Source organism: Populus alba, chromosome 18, assembly GCF_005239225.2.
Source record: "Populus alba chromosome 18, ASM523922v2, whole genome shotgun sequence".
NCBI lineage: Eukaryota > Viridiplantae > Streptophyta > Magnoliopsida > Malpighiales > Salicaceae > Populus > Populus alba.
Window position 1 is genome coordinate 15,178,186 of NC_133301.1, and position 23,418 is coordinate 15,201,603.

Below are 23,418 nucleotides of genomic sequence, written 5' to 3' on the forward strand. Positions count from 1 at the left end.
GGTGAGGATCTAAGAGTAAGAAGGAAAAAACTAAAAGGAAAAGGGGTATAATGTCAGAAGGCACCTTTATGGTCAAATCAAGCACCAATCAGATGGCACTTAAGAATTTACTTTGCTGATAGCACAAAAATCTAAATTCTAAAACTCAAAATCTTTATCCCACCTTTTCTAAGCAAACAAACTGAGCCAAAAAAAGGTGAATGCTTATTGAACAATTGAAGATTAAAACCAAACCATGACGAAAGATCAAATAAAAAACAAGATCAAGAAACTTAAAAGGAAAATAAAAAAGCCTAGATGGATACAAACAATTCAAAGTCCTCGAATTGCCCAACTACTAAAACCAAACCCGTATCCCCTGCTTCACCAATAAATTCATATAAAAAACAAACCCCTGGAAAAAAGTCAAACCAATCCACAACAATTCTTAAATATCAAAATCTTCACACTTCAATTCCCTCTAACAGTTCCAAAGCAAAACACAAAACCCACGACTCATACAAAATCCAAAACCAAAATGCACACTCAATTGCACTGAAGTCAACCCCTCCCCTTCCTAAATATCAAAATTTTCACACTTCAATTCCCACCCCCTGTTTGGTTCCCAAAAAAATAAAAGAAGCAATCTTTTCTTGCAATAAAATTCAAAAGTATACTGAATTAGCCTTTCACTTGACCAGCCTAAAACACTCACTTAGATCCATGCAACCATATAACAATTCTTAATACCACCACAACCCACAAAAACACAACATAAAAAAAAAAAAAAAAAAGATTCATTCTTTCCTCTCCTTTCACTTCCTTTTCCTCAACTCTTTCCCTCAAAACCCAAACAACAAACATGAATCAAAACCCCCCCGCCCCCATCAACTAAAAAAACCAATGAATAAGCCAAAAACAATAACAACACCTGATAAAGCTGAACAGAGAAGAAACCAGATCTCAAATTCTCTCAATCAATTCAAAAGCTTGATTCAAAAAGATCAAATATTTCTCCCCTTATTGGCTGTTCAAGATCTGGGGCCACCCAAGAACCACAAAAATAAAATAAAAAACAAAAACACAAAAACCCAGAAAGGAAAACACTTTATATTTACATATATAGCGAGAGGTAAGAGAGTGTTTGTGTCTGTCTCTGTGTCTTCGTATGATCCGTTTATGTGTGTTGTGTTTTGTTGTGAGTTTCTTCTTCTCTCTGTTGTTTTGCTGGCTCTCTCTCTCTCTCTCTGTCTTATAATATATGTTTTTGTCTCTCTTACATCCAAAAATGGTAAGAAAATGGAGAAGTCTTCCTATGTGGTATCATCCGGTCGTTATTTAGGGAAGGGCTGGCTCTGTTCCAAACAGAAAAACAGGTAGGAAATTCAAGCCGGCGGATTATTTTTGTTAATTTAGTAGTAATTAAATTGATTAATGATTCATTACGGTTTTCTTAATAGTATGATCATGCTTGCTTTGATTATTGGATGGATAAATTAGGAAAAGAAAAAAGAAAAAAAAAAAAAAAAGGAAATGTGTCTTGTTGCTTGTTAGGGAGTGACCTCTGGGTGGCCGGTGTTTTGAATTGAGTTGGAAAATTAGGTGCGAAGAGGTACGTTAATTTGTATACATTAAAACTAATTTAAGATATCATTCATTATAAATTAAAAATAATAATTATGGGGTCAATGTTTTGTTTTTTCTTTGCTTTAGTACAAGATATTGACTTTGCAATTTCTTATTGATTTGTTCAAATTTTCATAGATATTTAGGTCTATGGAGGCATAGTTGGAACAATTCAAAGTTTCAAAAAATATACACACACACACACAATAATAAACTATAAATTATAATTTATTAGTGGAAATTTCAATTTATTACACAATTTTTTATTTTTTATTTAATATAATTATGGTTGTTTTTTAAAGTACTTTTCATTTAGAAATATATTAAAATAATATATTTTTTATTTTAAAAAAATTATTTTTGATATCAGCGCATTAAATAATTTGAAAATATTAAAAAAATATTAATTTAAAGTTAAAAAATAAAATAAAAATTTAACTTTTTAAAAAAACGCATTTAAAACACAAAAACAAATATTAAAAAGCCTTCAATTATTTCATTTTCTCTTTCTCTTTTTTTTTTTTTTTTTTTTTTGGATTTTTATGAGTCCTTGTCCACCTTTTGGGAATTGGTCTTGTTTTTTTAATTCTTTTTGTAATTATGATGTGATTTAGAGATATTGACTTTTCTTACCTAATTCCTTGTATTGATGGTTTCAGAACTGTTTCCATTGAATCAAACATGTACCCTAAATGGAAGGATCTTGCTTGCTATGATCAAAATACATATAAAAAAAATTAATATTTTTTTCAAAAAATAGAAAATAAAATCCTTATTAATTGTTTGCCATGCTTTTATTGCCCTACAATATTACATCTATTCCTAGATCTTTATCCCCTATATAAATGAATTAAAAAATAGAAAAAATGGAGTAATAATTTAATTCCCAATTTTACATGTAATTTTTTTGCAGGCTAGGTTGCATCTGCCAAATGGGTCAAACCAAGCTCTATTTAATTGCTATGCATAGTTTTGTTCAAATTATTTAATTTTCAACTATGTAGGAATGGAAAAGGAAAGGTCTCACATTGATTTGATCGATCTGGCTGTTTCTAAGAAATACTCTGCCGCGAACAATATAATTTAATAATGGGCATGGAATGGTCATTTAATCCATAATTAGAGTCTTAGAAAAAATAAATTAATTTAACGGTTTTAAACATAACTTTCCCATATCTAATTAATATATAAAAAATTAATTTTTTATATCATTTTAAGATTCAAACCTTCATCAATTTACTAATAATCTACAAAATAAAGTGAAGCAATTAATTTTAGATGTTTACTAATTAATAACAATATAATTCTTTTTTTGGCAATTATTATTGGCTCATGTGACATTTGATAAGGGCTCACACACAGATGACACATTTCTTCACGTGGAGAGGGTCTGCTGTTGACCTAAACAAACTTAACTATAGGCTCCAACAAATCATGCAAAATAAAATAGGATTCATTGTTTATTTTTTCTCTTGAAACTTTGTAACATGGCTCGTGAGCCACAATTATGTGGTCACACTATAAATTAAATATTCAATCATTTTTTAAAACTTAATTACCCTATGAAAAAAAAATTATTTGTCATGTTATCTTATGATCGATGAACAAATTTTCAAATGCTAAGCTTGTATTCATGAACCTGTTTCCCCCCTCATCCATGCATGATTCGAAGGATCTCGGAGTAAGTAAATCAATAAATAAAACAAATATTTTAATTTTTACTATTGTTTGTTTATAAAATAGTCATTTGCTTCAAGTTCTTTCTCTCTGTTTGGAATTTTGTTCTAACTCATGGGAAATGATACTGTATTATTGAGGAATTATTTGGCATAAAGACTCGCCAATTTTTCTTCCTTTCTTGTAAAAATAATATATAATAAACTTTAAAGATATAGATTAACTGGTCAGGTTCTAAGTTTGTTCACTAAAAATTATTAATTTGAATTTTATAAAGTTCAAAAATTTATAAGATTAGTTGCAAACTAAATATTCATAATAATAATAATAATAATAATAAAAAGTATTGTTACTCAATTTCTTAAAAAATATTCTTAATTTCTAGAAGTAGAACGGTCGATCTCCATGCTTTTATATATATATATATATATATATATATATATATATATATATATATATATATATAGAGTTAGTGCTCTGTTGACATGCAAGATCAAATTTGGTGTCTAAGAGTTGATTTTTGGGCGTTGAAAAGTAAACGTGAGACGAGAGAAAAACCTTTTAAAGGATTTTGCATTTGCTTCTAAGGTAATGTAATATACCAAATACAAAGACATAGTCAATGGCGAACAGTTGTCTTTCAATTTATCAGAAGATAACATTGTCTAGTTAGCACTACTCCCCTATAATGACTCTTTTTTCTATCTTGTTTTCCCCACTTTCTGGGTATGTAGAGTTTGGAGTTGTTCATGCTATATATATATATATATATATATATATATATATATACAGACTGTTGAATGGTGCTAGAATCAAGTGAGAAATGATTTTCTTTCAAATATTAATGCTAATAATTTAATACAGTGACATAAAAATGAATTTTTTTTTATATATTCATTCATTTATATAACATTTATTTATGTAATGTTTGATTACTATTTTAAAACGGAAAAAATAAAAATATAATGGACATATCTTTATGTATTTTTTATTTTCCAAGTACAAAAATTTATTTCAAAACTATCATATATTTATTTTATATTTTTAACCAAATATATATATATATATTTATTATTTTTGTTTTTTCTATCTTAAAAACAATAATCAAATACTTACATACAAATGACTTACTTGTTAGGTGATAAGAAAATCTTAAAAGTAATTCATGAGTGCCCTAAACTATTTAAAAAAAAGAAAGAATGAAAAAGTCATTAAGTTTATAATATGGAATGTTAGATCTAACCCATCTGATTTTCTTTTGGGTTTGAATAAAAAAAAAACGCCTCATTAGTTTAATGGTTTGCAATTATAAGTAATTATTTTCAGTTCGGTTCGGATTTTTTTTAAAAAAAATAACCAAACTAAAATTAAAAAAAAAAAAACAAAACCGAATCGAAATCAGTTCAAACCGACCACTTTCAGTTCTGTTCCGTTTGGTTTGGTTTTTTAGGACAAAACCAGTTCAAAACGGTTTGGTTTGATTTTTCAATTTGACTCGGTTTTTTCGGTTTGGCTCGATTTTTTCAGCTTTTTTTTTTTTGTTTGGTTTTGTTTGGTTTTTTCAGTTTTAGATTTATAAAATATAAACCGAACCGAACTGGTCGGTTTTTTTCAAAATTTTAATCTGTTTAATTAATTTTTTTTCACGGCTTGATTTTTTTAATTATTTTTTTCTAGTTTTTCTCGGTTTAATTAATTTTTTGATTTTTTTACTCACTTCTATTTATAATAAAGTGATTGTCTCCAACATGCTCATTTTAATTTTTTTTTTAAAAAAAACCTTATAATATTTTCATTGATTTACTAAAAAAAAAAAAATTATTACTTCTACGTAGATTCTTTTACAGCTTTAATATCTTGGACAAGTTGAATTAAAAAAAATAAATGTAAGGTCAACAGCTCCGAAGAAAACTATATTAAAATTATTGAAAAGGTATGATCCATCTTAGCTTTTTTCCACAAGAACCTAATTAGCTGTCATGTTTAGTCTCTTGGGACAACCATAAGCTAATCACACCTCTTAATTATATTCTTAAACTCCTTACAGATCTATCCACGTAACCCCATTTGCTTAGTGCCACAATAATTGCCTAGTGTGCCCTAAAGCCCATCATCCAACTTTACGGCCTCCACATTCTTAACAGGTTTGTTAAATATTTATAATTTAATTATTTGAGATTAAACTTTTTTAATATTGTTGTAAAAGAAAAGGTTTTTAATATTGAATGTAGGGATTTAGGAGAGTACTTGAGGATTTATTAGCCCTAGATTCAACAAATGTCTCCATGTAAGCTCACATGTCTCCCTTCCTATTCCTTTTCTTTTATTCCACTCCCAACTACTTTTGTTTGCCATTGATTTTTATAGTACTTTGCACCAAAATAAAACACCTTTTCGGATTAATTTTTATTTTTAGATGTATTTAAAAAATATATTTCATTTAAAAATATCAGATTGATATTTTTTTAGTGCTTTTTAATTATTTTAATATGTTAATTTTAAAAATAAAAAAATTATTTAAAAGCATTTTTTAATAAAAAAAATACTTTTGAAAAGTTTTATGCATTACAATATCAAACATATCTTTAATAATAGGTAAACTTGCTTCATTTAGTCATTCAAGCTGTTGAAAAATATCAAACCAATCATCTTATTTAACTTTGATAGATTAAGCCTCACATTTTCCGATGTATTGTTAATTACAGTTTTGTCATCCATCTAGGTGTGTACATGTGAGAGATAAAAAATGAACTTTTGTTGCACAAAGGGACCACATGTGACTCAATTGAAAGTTTGAGGGTTGTAGAGGCTAATTTGATCAAATTATTGGTTAATTACAAGATCTAATTGTGTTTAATTTAATTGACATCTTAGCTACATCATTAACAAGAGATAAAATTGCATTGTAAATTCATTTATAAAAAAATTTAGAAACTCTAAATTCAACTAACATTATATCTAAAGAAACTATGAATGATCATACTCAAGTTCTTATAGCTTAACCCATCAAACCTGCTACTCGAGTCATGAACTCTAATGGATTCATAACTTTAATTTTTAAAATTACTTTTCACTTGATTATATGATAACAAAAATAAACGTTCATAAAATTAAATATAAACCAAATACTAGAATTTTTATTTGAGACTAAAATAATCTTATATAAAATAAACCAAAATAAATTATAAAGACTAATTTAATATTAACCAAACACTAGAGGATATATTGAAATAAAGCAATAAAAATATTGAATACAAACATAATGTTAGTGATAAAATTTAAAAAAGAAAGTAAAGTAAAAAAAAGAGGTAAAAAAAAAAAAAGAAACCTCCTTCTATGTTCATTTAGGTCAGTTATATCCTAACCTTTTTAGTATGATATGAAGTGTTTTAGCCCTATTGTCAACACCAAAAAATCCATTCATAAGAAAGAATTATTGGAAATGCTGGTTAATTTCTATTGGAGGCAATCGCACTCATTTCATTTATCGCTCTCTAATCTGAAGTCTCTCTCCTCTATCAACTACTTGATGACATGCTCAGGGCCCAAAGTATAACTACGAGATATATATGCTTCCTTCCGGCAACTGAAAAGGATAGGAGTCCAAATTGGTGGACATGATCAGGTTTTTCCCCTGGATTCTCCCTCTCCCTCTGTCTATATATACTTATATATGATATGGACCAGTAATTCTATCCTGAATGCACCCGGGGATTGTTCTTACCCTGCGAAAAAAGATTATTGACTGTGTGTCGGCATCGTAAGAAAATTAAGGAAGCTTTTTGAATGGGTAAACAGAGACTATTCCACTAATTCTGTTTGGGAAAACATTGCTCGTACAGGCTCATGAACACTGTTCATTGAACAGTACTGTAGAGAGTTCGTTTTTAAAATCATATAGAAAATAGATTTATTTTCAATGGACCTATAAACTAACGAAGGGTAACATTCAAAAGTAAAAAATCACCATCCCTGATGATGTGGGTTATATATAAAATACGTTTAGCAACACCCAAAAGAACGCATAAAATTAAAATAAACCTTCGGCGAAGATTGAGAACATGGTTCCGAGGTCTGGGCTCAAGGTGCCATCGGCAAGCAAGTAGCTCTTGAGAGGCTCGCATGAGAAAACGAAGAGCAGAGTTGAGCCAAGAACGACCTGGCGGAATACATATTGCTCTGTACGTAGCAATTGGTAGCCTGCCGACAAGTCATTCTTGGCTCGGTCTCTGCTCTTTTGTCTTTTCATGGAAGACACTCAAGATAAGCATCAAGAAGCTTCAACATTGTCCCTAATTAATTACATCTCCTAATGGAACATCTCCAGTACTCTCTTGTTTCTCTACTAGATCTCGATATCAATCTTGTGCAGCATTGTCTACGTATTTATAGCCCAAAATATTCAAGGAATACGGATTGCAAATCTCTATCCAAACCATCACGCCACCTAGCTAAGGGTATCAATGCAACTAGGTCAATTTATTCTCTTGTCATCCAAATTAGCATGAGGCAGATCGATATCATAAGAAGTGGCAATATAATATGTCAACGGGAATTGATTCTTGGACTTCAGATAGAGTGGTATGATAAGGTTCCCTCTCATATGCAAGGCATCTGCATGGCCAGTACTTAGATTAGTTTCATATCCTTTCGCGAGAGTATTTCTCTTACTTTTGTAATTCAGAAGCGTTTCAAGTAGATTTTCTCCCCTAAATCTTCAAATCTTCTGAATTGATATGATTGCGAGCTAGTGCTAGGGGATAGATATTTTGTTCGGTATAATATCATTCACTTTTTTAATTATCTGTTTTTTTCAACGTAAAAAAGAGATAATTGGTTGTCAAGATACTTCAAAATCAAATGAAGTCTGAAAGCAAACCTAAACGATACCAGATTATTGAGGAGACGCGTAAGGGAGTGTCATTTAGGGTACTCGTTCACGGACCTGCATGTGTGAGAGCTCACATGCATTATTTTAGGCGCCTCGAAATTTCTTCAGCTAAAAGTTAATTTTATTCTTCGTTAGCATGTCAAAGTCAATTACACAGAAGCTGCGATGCTCATCAGAAAGGATCTTAGTGTCGAAACATACAACAAAAACAACGAACACGATCTAACATAGATTTTATTTTTGTCAAAGACAACAACTGTTGGCAATCGGTAAGCTGTTGGTAATAATCACCCATAGCTGGTGGTCGTTGGTAAGCTATTGGTAATAGTTTTTGCTGAAGATCTTTATATAGCAACAAGTTCTTTCGTCTGAAAAATTATTTTTCTATTGATAAATTATTTCCAATAAATTAGCCACCAAATTTATTTTCAACAGCATACCTGCGGTTGGTATCATCGGTTGAGAAATTTTATCAGCTGATTTTCAAGGAAAAACGTTTGTTGTAAATAAATATAAAAAAAGAGCCTGGGAACCTGTTACGTACAAATTTTCGAACAGATGACTTTTTATTGATAAGTTTGATGGTAATAAACTCTCTTTTCATTTTTTTAAAAAATTATATTGTTTAATAATTTAGATCTACTCGATAAGCGAATGATAGAGGAAATCTAGTATAAAATAATTAAAGATTATAAGAAATCACATAAAATTATTCAGTTATTCCAAAGTGTCTAATAATACAATATATATCACTTTCTCTCGATCTATCGTACTAACTTGATACAAGAGAGAATAAGAAAATCTTATTCTTTTCTCTCTGCAACATGCAAGAGAAACCGCTAACTATCTATTGACGCTTATCCTAAAATATAGTAACCTTGAGAATTTATATATATGGGTTAAGGCTATTTGCTTCTCAATTAAGTTATTTTAGTTAAGTTTTCTAAAGTAGGCTTGTTTTTGAAAAAAAATAATTTTTAATTTTTTTTTTATTATAATTTTTTTTTTTTTAATATTTTCATATCATTTCAATAAAAAAATATTTTAAAAAATAACTATCACCACACTACCAAACATCTGAGCAAAGTTACGCACAGTTTCTCACATGGGCTTACATTTTAATCAAATGGGACACAAATGATCCCTCACCGCCTTGTATTTTTCATTTCTTAGCCTACATAAGAGCTTATTAGAGCCTTAATTCTGCCAAGTCTAAACTCCTCCTTTCCCATAAATGAGGAGCTCTTTCAATACACTTCAATCTGGTCTTCACAACGAGTTACTCGTGGTTTTGATTCATGTTATATTAGCCTTATAAGTAGTTCAGATCAAGCATAAGCATTCAAGTGTCTGCAGAATGATGGCTTCTCCACTCAAATGGTTTATGCTGTGCAGAATCATTCTTTAAGAGCTTTGCAAGCCAAGTTTTCTTTCAAAATTTGATGGCAGTTTTATTTTTTGAAAAGAAAAGGAGAACGAACAACTCCTGACATATTTTTGAAGGCAAAATGATGTCAAACATTACCTTAAAACTCCCTACTCGTGGCTGGCTTTCTTGGATTAATCTCAAGTTATATATCTCTCAGGAACTTGGTCTTGAAAGTCTAATTCGTTGACTTCAGGGATCCAGGTAGTGTTATTAGAAAGAATCGGATTCGGGGTACAGAATTTATTTTATCAACATTAATAGTAAAGCCAAGCATGTTGGCTTTCATTCTTTGTTCTTTTAGAGCGAAGGTGTCCTTCGAAAAAAATATCCTGCTCTTGGTTTTTGGATTCAAAAAGTTTTCCTTCAAAAAAAAAAAAAAAACGATAACATCATAAATTAGCCGGAATAAAAGAAAAAGCCAACACGCTAGAAGGAGGGCTTGAACCTCCGACCTTGTGGTTAACAGCCACACGCTCTAACCAACTGAGCTATTCCAGCTTATTGTGAGCTGCTCCTTTTTAATTTTATCATATATATATATATATATTGATATTGTAACAAAAAGATTCGTGTAACTGTTAAGATTATGAGTTTGCGAAGTGAATGTCAAAATATATCTTTTTAATTATTTTAAATAAAATTTTGTATTTTTTTAAAATCCTTTATCTTACTTCCCCTATATTTAATCAAGTCAATTTTTAAACTAATTTAAAATAAAACATAGTTAAAGTTTTAAATTGATTGATAAAGTTTTCAGATCAGAGGAGGTTTAATAGGACTCCTTTTCTTTTATTAATTATTTTATTTTATTTTTTTTTTGAAAAAAAGTTTATGAGATTTTTTCACACATGTATCAAAAGGCCAGATCTAGAGCCCATGAATATCATAGTGGGCCATGGGTTTGGGTCGTTGGGCCAATAATTCTTTTTGGTAGTCCAAGTTAAACAAACTCAAGATCTGAGGGCAATGATTTTAGTCTCAGTCTAAGCATACCAGGGAAATCCATTATGGAGGAGGGGAGATGGTGATGGTGGATCATGCCAATCAGAGCCCACCAGCTCGAAAGTGTTAGGATTTTGAAGGCTCTGTGTGTTACTTGTTCTAGGCCAATCAATGGCCCTCTTTGTCTGGCCGACATTGAGTTCTGTAGCCAATAGTGTTGTTTCTATATGTATTAAGATTTATATTTTGTGTGTTTCAAAAGTTTTTTTTTAAATTAAAATTTTTATTTATTTTAAATTAATTTTTTAATATTTTTAAATCATTTTAATGTGCTGATGTCAAAAATAATTTTAAAAATATTATTTTAATTTATTTCTAAACAAAAAACATCTTAAAAAACAATCATTGTTTAATATAAATTAAAAAATACAAAGCTGCAAATCCATCAATCTGTCTAGTTCTTAACCTTGTGGTTGTGGGTTCGATTTTTATGTTTAGAATATCATGTTTTTATGTTTAGAAGATCATGTTTTTCTTTTTTAAACTGAATTTTCAATGCAAATTCATTTGTTTTTATTAAACAATAGACATGCATGGCAATGACATGTCTTGAATTTTGAGATATAAAAGGAGGACTATACAAATATCAACAACAACAAGAAATAAGGTGGCATGCTACATAAGGATATCAAGAAATTTTGTGATTATTTATAAGAGGCGCCTTCCACATTTTGATATATTGCTTTTTTAGCAATATTATTTTCCTCCATAGATCATGGATCTTGCTAACAGACATGCTACGGAAGGATATCAATACAAAATTACTTGATTAACATTAATAATATGACAGAAATATAAACAAACACTCCTGTACGAACATATCCAACCTTTTGAGCCTTTTTGCTATAACGAATCCCTAAACAAACCCAAACATCTGTACGTAAGGCTTTTTTTCATTTGTGTTCAATGGATTGAGAGCCAGGAGAGGTGTTATTAAATCCAAGAATTTAGAACTTTACTTTCAAACTAGGTTTTATTAAACTAGATAGGAGTTAGACTGATTAAACTATATTAATCTATTAGGTCAACATATGGTCTAGTTAAAATCCAAGTGAAACTAGATTTGAAAGTAGGTATCTATTCTAAGTTCTGCAGCATTTTGATTAAAGAACTATTATGACTAAAACCCATATGTGTACCGGTTTTTATCAACTAAATAAACTTATGTTAAAAAGTTATAATTATTAAATTAAAATCAAAATAAATACATATTGCACATATTTAAATATGTTAAGTGTTTAATATATTAGATTTTGACTAGGTTATGGATTGATTTATTTGGTTAATTAGGTTTGATTGAGTCAACTTTCACTTGAGTTTTTTAAAACCTGAATCAAGTTAGATTCCAAATTAACTTATCAATCTTTAATCTAATTTAATAATACCGATTAAAACAAACAACATTGTAGAAAAAAAATAATTGAATTGCATAAAAACAATTAACCAAAAACTTGTATTGTTCTTATAAAGTTACCACATGTCAGTTTTTTTTTAATGGAAAAACATGAATAAAAGGGTAATGATAGAAAGCTTACTTTGCATGACAATTATGGATGCATAAGTCTTGCTATTTTTTTATGAAAATGAACAACAAAGGATAATATTTTTTTTTCTTTATGCAATTAAGGATAATATTTCTAAAAATACTTCTTATTATTGTCATGACAATAAGTCTTTTTTTATATATATCTTTCTATAATTCTTAGTTCTTATCAGTCTATTTTTTGTAACACAGTCAACACATAAGATGGATAGGAATTTGCAGTGTAAGATGGGTTTGTGAGACTATTATCATTTGTATTTTTTTTTACGATGTAGGCAAGTGGGATGGTCCATGAAACCATTGCTATCAAGCGTTTTTTGTTTTTTCTACGAGACAGGTTCATAAGATCATTGTCCCATAAGCTTGAGAAGGGGTAATATGCTTTAATTTCAACATTAATCAATTCCTAATATCTTTCATTTTATATATATTAAAAGTAAATATTAAAACCTATTATATTAGTTAGTTATAATTATTCTAACTAGTTCATATTTATTTTGGTATTGATGTCTCCATCCATTTATAACTGGAAAAAAGAACATCATTTGCTTTTATTATCTCTTATTGCCTAGAAGATAAGGCATGTGAACATTCAAAGCTATTCAAGTGCCACCCATTTTAGTAGATTTGTTTTTATTATTATTATATCAATTAAATTTTTTCTCTTGTTTTCTTTGAAGGTGTGACTTTGATCAAATGAAATTGAGTTTAGGTTTTCCTGCTCAATAAATAATTGTTTTGATGAATAAATAATTATCTTTCCATCAAGTTTTTGCCCCACCACTTTGATGGCTCTTTGTAGAGACAAATTTGGTCTATCTTTTGGTTTCTAATTAATTCCACGGCTTTGGTTGATTTATTTTCAGTCATTCTTAGAATATCTTCGTTACTTAATAGATTTTTTTCTGGATATGCCCCAGTTGGTATTGTGTTTCAAATAAAAATCAGATAAAATTTGATTTTTTTATTTAAAAATATTTTATATATATATATATTTATTGAATTATTAATATACTGATATTAAAAGTATTTTATAAAAAAAAAAATAAAAAATATATTATTTTAATTTATTTTAAAATAAAAATACTTCAACAAATAATTATTATCCAACTTTAAATCTAACTTGAATTCAGCTTGTCGTTGTTAATTATTTTATTTTCACTATAATTAATTGCTTTATCACGTTGACGCTAGCAGTCAACAACAATCTTACGTTCCCTTGGCATCGAATTCCATGTCTTTGCAAAATATCAAACACTCCAATGCCTCTCTAGCAATAATTAATTTTATTCCCCCCCAAATATTTATCAAAATAATGAATTTAACCACAAAAAAAAAAAAAACAAATAGATCCAACTACCATACCATTCCATAATTAATTTTTTTTAATAACTTTTGAAACATAAAAAGAGCAAAGAAAATGAAGAATAATCAAAGTGGTGGATAGGAATGTAATCAACCACATTTATCAAAATAATTAATTTAATCACATCCTCTCAGGATAAACTAGATTTTAATAATTGGTTGGTACTGTGTTCCAAATAAAAATAGAATAAAAAATTGATTTTTTTTATTTAAAATTATTTTTTTATTTTTTTAAATTTTTTGATATGGTGATATTAAAAATAATTTTATGTTGAAATTTATTTTAATAACATTGATTGAATCCACAATTAAAGAAGTAAGATGAATAGAAATGTGCAGTGTGAGATGGGTCTGTGAGGCCATTACTATCAAGAGTTTTTTCTAGGAGATGAGATAAGTCTCTAAGACTATATTGCCCCGTAAGCTTGAGAAGGGATAATATGCTTTAATTTCAAGTTCATCTTGTATAAAAAAATAAATCTCAATTTAGTGTGTTAGAATGCAACCACCGACTAATTAATAAAAAAAATTTTGTATATTTTTTTTTGTATTTAGTCATATTTAATTTTTCATCAAGTGATTAATATGTATAATTCAATGGGTATAATTCTTATTAACGCTAAATGCAATGTATTTAGTATTTTGATGGATTGGGAGATCATAGGGGACAGAAAGAGAGACAAAGCAGCTCAGAAGAAGAAGAAGAAGAAGAAGAAGAAGAAAGAACAAAAGTGAGAGAGAGAGACGAGACAACAAAAATAGACCAGTTTTTGTTAACTAAATAAACTTATTTTAGGAAGCTATAATTATTAATATTAAATTCAAAATACATCTTGCAAACTCTTAAACATATCTTTTGGTTGATAGAAATTATTTTTATAAACATACGTGGCTTAACATCATTAATCAAAAGATCATAATATCTTTCATTTATATATATTAAAAATAAATATTAAAACCTATTATATTAGTTAGTTATAATTATTCTAACTAATCCATATTTATTTTGGTATTAAAATATATATTGCACATATTTACGTTATTTAATAAATTGAATTTTGGTTACCTATTATATTAGTTAGTTATAATTATTCTAACTAATTCATATTTATTTTGGTATTAAAATATATGTTGCACATATTTAAATATGTTATATGATTTAATAAATTGAATTTTGACTGAATTGATTAGATTGTGGATTGATTTATATGATTGATAAGGTTTGATTGAGTCAACTCTCACTTGAGTTTTTTTAAAATATGAATCAATTTAGGTTTCATATTAACTTATCAACCTTGAATCTAATTTAATGATGATGATTAAAACAACATCTTAGAAAAAAAATGAATTGCATAAAAGTAATTAATCGAAAACTTGTATTCTTCTTATAAAGTTACCCAATGTTTTATGAAAAAATACGAATAAAATGTTAATGCTAGGAAGTTGACTTTGCATGACAATGATAGATACATAAGACTTGCTACTTTCATTATGGAAATAGCGTGTAGAAAATCATGCCTTAATTTTGATGGCGATGACAAAATCAAACAGTATCGTTGATAAAATGAACAACTAAGATGCTTAGGAATTTGCAGTGTCGGATGGGTCTGTGAGACCATTGCTATTTGCATTTTTTCCACGATATAGGCTAGTGGGATGGTTTGTAAAATCATCGTCATTTGCATTTTTTTCATGATATAGACTAGTGGGATGGTCCATGAAACCATTGTCATTAAGCATTTTTTGTTTTTTCTACGAGACAGGTTCATGAGATCATTGCCCCATGAGCTTGAGAAGGGGTAATATGCTTTAATTTCAACATTAATCAACTCCTGATATCTTTCATTTTATATATATTAAAAGTTAATATTAAAACCTATTATATTAGTTACTTATAATTATTTTAACTAGTTCATATTTATTTTGATATTGATATCTCCATCCATTTACAACCGGAGAAAAGAACATCACCTACTTTTATTATCTTTTTTTGCCTAGAAGATAAGGCATGTGAACATTTAGAGCTATTCAAGTGCCATCCATTCATTTAGAGCTTTTATTATCTCTTCAAGATTTAATTTGTAATAATAGCCTTCTATAATTTTCATGCTTTATCCATTTATATAAATAATAGTACCACGGAATTATATGAATAAATATCAGTGTTGCTTTTAAGATACAAGGATAAAAGGGCTTCTTTTGTAAAATTATAACATGGCATCAATGTTTAATATTTTTTAATTTTTTTATATAAAAAATAAAAATCAATTGATGTTTAATTAGAACTAAATCATTAAAAATTAAATTTAAAAACTAAATTGAAAAAATATAAAATTTTTATAAAATCCATCCTCAATATTAATCGAGAAAACAGTGAAGCCTTGCGGAGTAAAAAAATCCATGCAAGCAATACTTATAATATCAAAACGAAAACAAAAGGGATTGTGATGAAGAGTACACTGTCGTTGGATGGTGCCATCATGCATTTTTTCCCCCATGAGGTGGGTCCGAGAGAACATTTCCATCATGCATTTTTTACTCAAAGATATTCAGATTAAAAGTATTTAAATAAGAAAGTACTATAATTTCCATGCTTCATCCGCTTATATAAGTAAAGAGTAACACAAAATATATATGAATAAATCTCAGAGTTTTTTTTAAAGTTTATATAAAATATTTCATTCTCATCCAAAAATATTAAAAAGTATGAAAGAAAACCCAAGTTAATAAAAATAAAAACAGAAAATATGACAAAATTTGAGAGAATTAATTCTTCTAGAAATCCTAAAATTTTATCCACTTCAATTCTCATTCATCAACAATAACGTATATTTAAAGAAGTGATAAGTAGTGTTAAGATTAAAACAAAACTTATCATGTTTCTTTCAAGGTAGAAAATCAATCAAAGATTAGATTTATTTTTTCAAGAACTTTAAAGATAAATAAATAAATAAATTAATATGAGCTTTCCTAGTCAAATAAAGTTATTTGACATAAATACCATCTGTTTTGGTGGTCTAAATCAATGTCAAAACACTTTCTTTTTTCTATCGCCATAATCTGACAACTTCTCTCTCCTCTCTCAATTAGAGATTAAAAAAATAATAAAAATAAATTTTTGTATCAAAATCAATTTGAAAAAAATATTGAGGTACTGGAATTGTATGATATACGTGATTTTTAAAGTTTAAGAAACAAAGTGTATTCTTTGCGAAACTTATGACAAGACACTTATATTTGATGTCTTTTTTTTTTCCAGTCTCTCTTCTTTCAATTCTATATTTTCATAAGAAATCAAAATCAAAATCAACTGAAGTTTAATTAGAAATAAATTGTCAAAAAGAAATTGAGAAAGAAATTAAAAACACATAAAATTTTAAACAATTCATCTACAATAATATATAAAAGGATGAACAGTAAAGTCTTGACAAGGAAAATAAATCAATGAGAGCAATACTTAGAGGTGTTTGATAGTGTGGTTATCATTGATTTTCAAAGTGTTTTTTTGTTTGGAAATGCATTAAAATAATATTTTTTTATTTTTTAAAAATTATTTTTTTATATTAACACATGAAAATGATATGAAAATATCAAAACAATACTAATTTAAATTTTAAAAAATAAAATAAAATAAATTTAATTTTTTAAAAATAACAACCACTGTAATATCAAAATAAAAAAAAAATTGGATGAAGAGGACATTTCCGTCCTCTGCCTTCCTGCTTCTTCTTGTTTTTCCACAAGATGGGCCCGTCGAATGGTGCCATCATGCATTTTTTTAAAATAAAAAAATTAATATTTTTTAAAAAACATGGTTTTAAATTTATTCTCATTCTCAAAGAATCTTTAAGTTTGTTAAAACTAAAAAAAAAATAGTGGGAAAATTATATTAAAAAGTTTGTGTTTAGTAGGAAAGATGCCTCTTGGTTGATTTTTTAAAAAAAATAGTGGGAAAATATATTAAAAATTAGATTAAATAGTGGGAAAATTCTCAAACAATTTTAAAAATTATTTCATATAAAATAAATAAAAATTAAAATAATGAGAATAAAATTTAAAAGATAAAAAAATTATAGGGAGTTGAAATTAAAAAAAAAATTGTAATTTGATAGATTATTTATAGATTAAAAAATAATAATGAATGAAATTTAAAAAGAACTATAAAGAATTAACTCAACATAATCAAACCTCAAAAAATTATACAATTTTTTATTGATTATAAAAAATTAATCTTACTCTCAAAGCTTAATTCGTTTTTTTTTTTAAGTACAAATTTATAATTATACAATTATAATGAATATATAGTACTATATGAATATATTCGTTTAAAGCTTAATTTGTTTTTTTGCAAGAACAAATTCATAATTATACAATTACAATGAATAATAATTTATAAATACATACGCAATAACATCATTTAGTATTTTTGATAATGATAATAATTGATCAGCATTTATATTAAGATGGGGCTATTACTTCAGATGTTGATGGCGTTAGTAACGATGGTTTTCTTGGAAGGATGGCTGCCTCTTGGTTGCTTGAAAATATACATTTTTTTGTAGTTTAAATTATTAAGATGGGGCTATTATTGTTACTTTATATTCAATAAACTATAATGCTAATAAAAACTCCTTTTGTTTTGAGAACAAAAAATTTACATAATTCAAAAAAACATATTTTACTTTTATAATTTTATTTATTGTTTCTTTTTGTTAATATTTATTTTTATTATCTTATAATTGAATAAAAATTTACAAAATTTTCTTATAACAACATTCGAGAAATATCACTAGTTTTAACTATTCCTAATTTGTGATAATAATATAAGTAAAACTATAGACAAAGTGAAGAAAATAGAACAAACTAGTTTTAAGTACCCACTAATTAATTCCTTGAGGAGGAAGAGTGGGAGATTCTTAATTTTTTGAAAGGCTAATTGTACTATTTATCTTGGAAATCCCTTGAATTTATTCACACCAAATTTAAAATTTAGAGAAATTAAATCTATGATTTATTTATAAATAAATTTTATTGTTAATATTCTTATTACTCCATAGTTACTTTATATAAACCTTACATTTATTAGAGAAATCAATGTAAACAAATTTATGCTCAAACACTAGTTTATCAAGTATTTAAATAAAAAAAATCAATTAGAGAACTTGAATAAAAGAAGATATAAAGTATAAGTATTTTATATATATTTACCGTTCATAAATTAAAATCCAAACTCATGTAAAAACAATTAACTATGACATCATCATCCTAATAATAAAACTAATGAAGATATTTTATTCATTAGATTTCATGAATATAAGCATTCAGATTAAAAAAAAAAGTTCATGTTTCTGGTATTGATGCTTCCATTTATTTATAGTCAGAGAAAAGAACATCACTTGCTTTTATTGTTTCTTCTTGCCTGCAATATAAGATATGTGAATATTCAGAGCTATTCGAGTTGACTTATTTTAGTAGATTTTTATTTTTTTATATATTAAAATACCAACTTTTTATTATTATTATATCAATTAAATACCTTTTTTTCTTGTTTTCTTTGATGGTGTGACTTTGATAAAATGAAATTGTGTTCGGGTTTTTCTCTAGAATAATTAATTGTTTTGACAAATAAATAATTATCTCTCCATCAAGTTTTTGCCCCACCACTTTGATGGCTCACTGCTGTGACAAATTTGATCCATCTTTTGGTTTGATTTATTTTCTGTCATTTTCCGAATATCTTCATTTCTTGATAGATTTTTCCTGGATATGCCAAATAAAAATTGGATAAAATTTTATATATCTACCGTATATAAATTGAAAAACTAATTAAGTTTTTTTATCCATATAACTTTAAGGATGCACCTCTTGTATTAATATAATATATTTAATAAAATTCCCTAAACTACTGTATTTCTCCAACAACGAAAAATATATGGTGGCAATCCTCCAATCTCAAGAGTCCACGAAATAAGTATTTTATAAGTACTTAGCCGTCGTGCATTTTTTTCAAACAAGTGTTCTTTTTTCTATTTCAAAAGTATTTATCATTATTTTTTGTAACACAATCAATAAGTAAAAAATGAATGCAGTGTTAGATGGGTCTATAAGACCATTGCTATCTATATTTTTTCTACGATATGGGTTAGTGGGATAGTCCGTACGATCATTATCATTTTTTTTTTTTTCATGATATAGATTAGTGGAATGGTCAATGAGACCATTGTTATCAAGTTTTTTTTGTTTTTTCTATGAGATGGGTTCATGAGACCATTGCCTTATAAGCTTGCGAAGGGGTAATATGCTTTAATTTCAATTTAGTGTATAAAAAAGAATTAAATGCTTAAGCATAAAAAATAAATCTCAAGCGTTCCGATTAGTTAATGGAAAATGGACCTTAGATTAATATATGACGCATCTTTCAATGAAAATTTAAATGCTTTACTAGAATTAGATATTCTCTTTCTCAAACATTATTAAAAAAAATTTGTGTTTGTTTTCTGGTTATATTTATTTTTTCATCAATATTCCCAACATAAATTGCTATGTATTTAATAAAGATATTTTATTGATCAGATTTTGTGAATATAAATATTCAAATTGAAAAAAAAAATCCTTCATGTTATTATCACATGAAATTATTATAAAATCATACATTGTATATAAATATCTAGATATTTTCTTACTCTCATTTCATTATTATCATCAAGTTCATTTGAATTTCTCAAAGTTCCTTTGAATTTGTATTTTTTTATGACTTTTGAGCTTACAAGTTATTTTGATTGTTATTTATTTTATTTGAGATAATTTATGAAATTATATTATTTTTTTTCAATTTCATTCTCTTTCAAATTTTTAATTTGTAAGATTTGTTTCTTATTATTTTAATAAACTTGAAAGAAAATATTAATAAGTTATTTTAATATTGATTTGATTATTTCTTGTATTTAAAGAGAAAAGAGCTATGAATTTAATCTCAAAACTTGAAAAATTTCCAAAAAATTATTTTATTCTAAACGCTTAATATATTATACAAGGTTTCAAAATAAAATTTATATAATTTTTTAATATATATCATCTTTTTAAATGAAAGACTTATAGATTTGAAAGTTGTATAAGTTTATATTATTTTATATTTATTTTTTATAAAATAAAATAAAACAATAAAATTTAAACTTGTGATCATTTGATTAATAAAATCTAAAAATTATATAAACTATCTCATATTAAAAACTTAATTCTATAACTATTTGCGTTTTTCTACGTTAATGAGACCATTGCCATCAGGCTATTTTTTTTTTCCCCACAAGATGGGGCCGTAGCTTGGGGGCTCTAAAAGCCTAAAACTCATACTAAATTGAGAGAGATGAGAGAACAAAAGTGAGAGCGAGATGCGAGAACAAAAGCAGACCAGTTTTTATTAACTAAATATACTTATTTTAGGAAGTTATAATTATTAATATTAAATTCAAATCTTGAAATAAATCTTGTGGTATATTTCTTGTCTTTAAAGAGAAAAGAGCTATGAACTTAATCTCAAAACTTGAAAATTAATATAAAAAAAATTAAATGATCATTGAAAAAAAAATAAAAAAACCAATCCTTTCAACTTTATTTTAATCTTTCTATTTCAAGGGTGCACGAAATAAATTTTTTATATCAAAACAGAAAGGATTTTGATGGAGAGGACACTGCAACAAATTTTCCACGAGATGGGTCCGTAAACTTGTGGATCTAAAAGCCTAAAACTACTTGCTGTAAATTTTTTAGAGACAAGATATGAGTTGTTGTTTTTTTAAAATATATTTAAAAATATAAAAAATATAATTTTAGATAAAAAATTTAAATTTTAATAAAAAAAAGGTTAAACCACCCAGCCAAAAACAACCAATACAAATTTACTTTATAAATCTAGAAGATATAAATGGAGAAGTGTTGTGTACGTAGAAAGCAGTTGGTTTTTCGCCCTCCCAAACACCCTCAATTATCAATTATTTTTTCAATCAGGTCCTTTGATTCCATTATTTTTATGTTCTTAATTTCCTGGCTTCTGAAACGACTTGGTCAGATTTTATTAAATTTTTAGTTTGCTCCTTGAGATTCCTCAATTTCATCTTAAAAGTTTAGATTTTGACTGGGTTGACTAGGTTGTGGATTGATTTATTTAGAGATTAACTTGTCAATCTTGAATTTAATTTAATAATGCTGATCAAAATAAGCAACATCGTAGAAAAAAAAAATTAAATTACATAAAAGCAATTAACTGAAAACTTGTATTCTTCTTATAAAGTAACCCAATGTCAGTTTAGTTTTTTTTTTTTAATGAAAAAATATGAATAAGGTTAACGCTAGGAAGCTCACTTTGGATGACAATGATGGATACATAAGACTTGCTACTTTCTTTATGGAAATGAACAACAAATGATAATATTTCTAAAATACGTTTTGTCATTGTCATGACAATAAGTCATAGTTTTAAGACCCGGCCCGGTGGTCGGCCCGGTCCAAGGCTCGGGTTCCGAGTTTTGACCGGGTCGCCGGGTCTCGACCGGGTCAAAATTTATTTTTTAATTTTTTTTTAAAAAATCAAAACGACGTCGTTTTAGCAAAAAAAAACAAAAAAAAAATAAAAAGTCAACGGGTTTGAGGGCAGGTGTTGACCGGGTCTTGCCGGGTCGGCCGAGTCTGGCCGGGCCAATTCCCAAGCGGGTTTTGGCCTTCACCCGGACCGGTCCCATGCCCGGGTCGGCCGGGTCCCGGGTTGACCCGCCGGGCCGGTTCGGGTTTTAAAACTATGCAATAAGTAACTTTTTTTTTTCTTTCTATAGTTCTTATCAGTCTATTTTTTGTAACACGGTCAACATGTAAGATGGATAGAAATTTACAGTGTGAGATGGATGTGTGAGACTATTACCATTTGCATTTTTTTTCACGATATAGGCTAGCGGGATGGTCCATGAAACTATTGCTATCAAGTGTTTTTTGTTTTTTCTACGAGACGGGTCCATAAGACCATTGCCCCATAAGCTTGAGAAGGGGTAATATGTTTTAATTTCAACATTAATCAATAACTCTTAATATCTTTCATTTTATATATATTAAAAGTAAATATTAAAACCTATTATATTAGTTAGTTATAATTATTCTAACTAATTCATATTTATTTTGGTATTGATGTCCCCATCCATTTACAGTTAGAGAAACGAATATTACCTGCTTTTATTTTCTCTTCTTGTTTAAAAGGTAAGGCATGTTCAAAGGTAAGGCATGTTAATATTCAGAGTTATTCAAGTGCCAACAATTTTAGTAGATTTTTTTATTATATCAATTAAATACATTTTTCTTGTTTTCTTTGATGGAGGAGTGACTTTGATAAAATGAAATTGAGTTTGGGTTTTCCTCTAGAATAAATAATTGTTTTGATGAATAAATAATTATCTCTCCATCAAGTTTCTGCCCCACCACTAAAATAGCTTCCTGTAGAGACAAATTTGATCCATCTTTTGGTTTCTAATTCCACGGCTTTGGTTTGACTTGATTTATTTTCTATCATTCTTCAAATATCTCAATTCCTTGATAGACTTTTCTCAGATATGCTTTTGATTTTTTTATTTAAATTATATATATATATATATTTAAATTTTTTGATATGCTGATTTTAAAATATTTTTAAGATAAAAAATATAATTTTAATATAGTTTTAAATACAAAACTTTAAAAAATAATACTAGCCAACTTTAAATACCATTAAGATGAGGCAACACTCCCTTTTTGATTGGGCTCGCCTACCGTTCAAATAGAAATTTCAAATTATTCATTGCCAAATAGAATTTTCAAACCTAAATTGAGTTTAGCTTGTCGTTGTTAACTATTTCATTTTCACTATAATTAATTGTTGGGCTTTTATCA

At 27.4% G+C, this 23,418-nt stretch overlaps 1 non-coding gene across 1 annotated transcript; it reads right to left on the bottom strand.

The window, feature by feature from the left end:
• Positions 1 to 10,026: 10,026 nt before the first annotated feature.
• On the bottom strand, positions 10,027 to 10,100 carry TRNAN-GUU (transfer RNA asparagine (anticodon GUU)). Its single transcript has one exon. It is a non-coding gene; the product is annotated as a tRNA-Asn (tRNA).
• Positions 10,101 to 23,418: the final 13,318 nt, after the last annotated feature.